Raw genomic sequence first — 3,746 nt, 5'->3', positions numbered from 1 at the left:
ATATATATATATATATATCATATATATATCATACATATATCATATATATGATATATGATAATAGTAATGGCATTTACAGTCAGATCAGGTCCATCTTTCTGGCATTTCCCATAATGAGCCATGCTGGTGGGTTATAGCCCAGAGGTCAGCTGTGCTCTGATTGGATATGGTAGACTATATGCTTCCATTGAAGTCATGAAGGCTTTGATTCTGTAATGCTTTGGATCCATTCTGAGGGGAAAGAAAACCACATCAGTTAACTGACATTCCACATGGTCCATGAGCAGTGCTTTACAGGGAGTTGTACACTCTATGACATTCAAATTCTTCACCCATCATTTCAAATCTGTGTTAACAAACATAAGTCCTAAGTTTTAAATGCTGCCTGTGCCTTGAATGTTGCTCATTTGCCAGTATGACAGTTATTATTATAAACATTATTAGTGACCTGAGCGGTTGGGCTGTGTACTGTATGTTTCCTCAGTGATGTAGTTTGTATTCAACACATTCCACCAGCTGACATTGTGAAACTATTGGATAGAAAACACTTTTGTGCTTTGTAAAGCCCTTTAAAGAAATACGAAGCCAAAGACAAAGTACTTTTACTTTGGAGAGTTTCTGAGATGAATATGTACAGCTGTCAAAAATTGATGTAAAAAAAAAAATCTCTAACATTTGACAGGTGTGAAGATTGTGATCTGAGTAGAAGAGTTTTTGTTGACTTGGAGTATGTGCAGAACTGTAGATGATATATTGTACTAACCCTACTTTGTGCTCCCTCACATTCAAGTCACAGAGCGAAGCAACCACTTCACGCCATGCGATGTCTCTCTTGTCCTTATTTTTAGAACAGGTTGTTTTTGGACTAAGGAAGCAACTTATGACCATTTTGATAACCAATTTAACTGTTGGTTATTACTTGCTTGGGATTCGCATAATCATGTATTTCCTTTATTTATTAGGACCCGGGGTTATGACATCCTTTGCCAGGTGGTCTTTGATTTATTTGATAGGTGTGATTCAATTGCTCCATATAAATTTGGCACAACACACACAAAATATATGTAAATCTATATATATGTTTTGTTTTTAATGTGTAGAAAAGTGAGTACGAAACAAGTGCCTGCAAGTAAGACAGGGACAAACGCAAACTGAGCAGAATAACAATAATAATAGGTTTAGACCGAAGGTATAAAAGTGAGAAACAGAGGTCCAGCAAAATGTCAGATAGATGTGTGTGTGTGTGTGTATCTTATGTGTGATCCGGTTAATGCGTGAGTGAGGGGTGTCGATTGAGGGTTAGGTAGTAATATAGGATATATGTCAATCTACACAAATACTGTACATGTACACAAATATTCTTATTAATATACACTCACCGGCCACTTTATTAGGCACACCTGTTCAATTGCTTGTTAACACAAATAGCTACTCAGCCAATCACACGGCAGCAACTCAATGCATTTAGGCATCTAGACTGGTGAAGACGACTTGCTGAAGTTCAAAGTGAGCATCAGAAAGGGGATTTAAGTGACTTTGAACGTGGCATGGTTGTTGGTGCCAGACGGGCTGGTCTGAGTATTTCAAAAACTGCTGATCTACTGGGATTTTCACCCACAACCATCTCTAGGGTTCACAGAGAGTAGTCCTGACCTTTTCATGCAACTCGTGTATTCTTCTTGTGATCGTGCTCTTGAGGCTCATACGTGCCGTCATTCGTTGCGATCCTAAAGGTGCGTTCACACCAAACGCGACGCGAACGCGCCTTGAGAACGTTCCTCAGACCAACATCTTCCACAATACTAACCGGCTGCAGGTTGTATCCACTTCTCTGTGTCTATCTATACTTCTCCCACACGCTGCATCCAACGTATTCCTCCACAAAATAATAAAAAAAAAATGCGTTAACGCGTGATAAAATAATAGTCGGCGTTAATTAATTAATGCGTTAACGCGATAATAACTTGCCCAGCACTAATATATATATATATAAATGTAGTCATGTAGCGCACTACTGCAGCGCAGCAGGAGAAATCAGCTTTCTCAGTCAATAGTGAACTCACAGGAATGTATTTCTTCAGCACTGATTGGACGTCTGTGTAGAAAGTGGCACAATGTCCATTTAACTTCCGCTGAGTTTATCATATATCATATAAAGTCATCCGCTTGCAGATTTTCACTCCGGCTGTCTCCTGTAAAATTATTTTAATGGTGAATGTCTTGTTGAAAATGAAAGAAACTGACACAAGAGTTACACATCCAAATACAGTATGTATGTTATAACATGTCAGGTATATAATGAGAGCTATCAAACAACGGTTCATTGGCATATAATCTAGAGGTGGACGGAACTGGAGAGACCAAAGTACAACAAAAGTCGTCTCCAACTCCGTTAACAACCATAAACATCGACATCTACACTTAGTGAATATAATTGGTTATATTTATAATAAAAAAAACTAAATACATAAATCATATTTTCAACATTATGTGAATAACAATTCATCTCAACATTGCTAGATGTGAGGAACATCAGATATAGGATACAAAGAATACAAAATAAAAGAAACAGACCTGTCCAGAACTTTTTTGTCCCAGTTTAATATGCAACTACAAAAACCCAGTTGCCTCAATATCATGCAGGACATAAAGTGATTCCAGTATTTAGTCGTGTATTTACTCACCTCAAGAAACTAAATGCAAGATTACGATACTGTAAAGAAAGGCATTTGTGATTCTACTCACGGTTGAATGAATGAGTTAGTGGTTTTAAGGGGAACATTCTAGATGAATGCTGCTACTTCCTGCTTAACTGTGATTTGGTGATAAATGTCTGGGACGAAGGCTCTGAGTGGATGAGTGATATGTTTTTGTTTTTTTGCTGTAAAGGAGGCATGAGGCCACCCTGAAAGGCAGTCAAAGTGGTTCTTCTGGTAGCATTCTTACGGTTCAGTTGTTCGCATTTACCACAGACGGACCAAACCCGGGTTAATTGAATGTAAGTATTACTTTTAGAGGATCCAAGGGGTTTGTTGTGATTTCTATTTGACTTCATACCGATGACCGACGCAAACCCGAGACCGTTGACCTAAGAAGAGGCATAGAATCCAAAAATGAGGTAGCTGTTGTGTTGTATTGTATTCTCTTTCATACAGCTCTTCTCATTATTTAGGATTACAATTAGGAGTTCTGCTGATACCCAGGCCACACCTTGGTCTTTAAGACCCGATCCTGGTGAACCCAACTGTAGTGCCAAATCTGACTCCAAAAGCAGGGCTAACGCTGAATTACCAACCTGACAAAGCGATCGAGGTAGCTAGTCCCGGGCCCTGGACATCAAAGGGCCTTAAAAGCCCCAAGTTTACTATTTGTCAGTTGCACAACATACTAAGGGCCTTGAGGTGGGTCCTGTATTATCTTGTGTCCAAATAGAGCCTTTTAAATAAAGCTGTAAGACGTTTGTGTCTATGACGATTCTCAGTCATCCAGGTCATGGCTTATCTGGAAGCGCTAAGTCAAAAGGCAACTGGACAGCAGACCTGGGGCTCCAGGCAAAATATCATTAGGATGTCATGCGTGTTCTACCATGTGTAGTACTACAGTACTGTACAGGTGTTGAGTACAGCACACTGAGTGGGAGGAGGGGAGATCGGAAGATTGATCCTTCCATGAACAGGTTTATATAAGAACAAAAAGTCCTCACTCTTGTCTGCTGCCATGTCACTGTAGCCGGTTTGTTGACTGGA

The sequence above is a fragment of the Anarrhichthys ocellatus genome, unplaced genomic scaffold (assembly GCF_004355925.1).
Source record: "Anarrhichthys ocellatus isolate YVR2014 unplaced genomic scaffold, GSC_Weel_1.0 scaffold107, whole genome shotgun sequence".
Lineage (NCBI taxonomy): Eukaryota > Metazoa > Chordata > Actinopteri > Perciformes > Anarhichadidae > Anarrhichthys > Anarrhichthys ocellatus.
The sequence above is the reverse complement of the archived record's forward strand: the minus strand, read 5'-3'. Positions refer to the sequence as shown.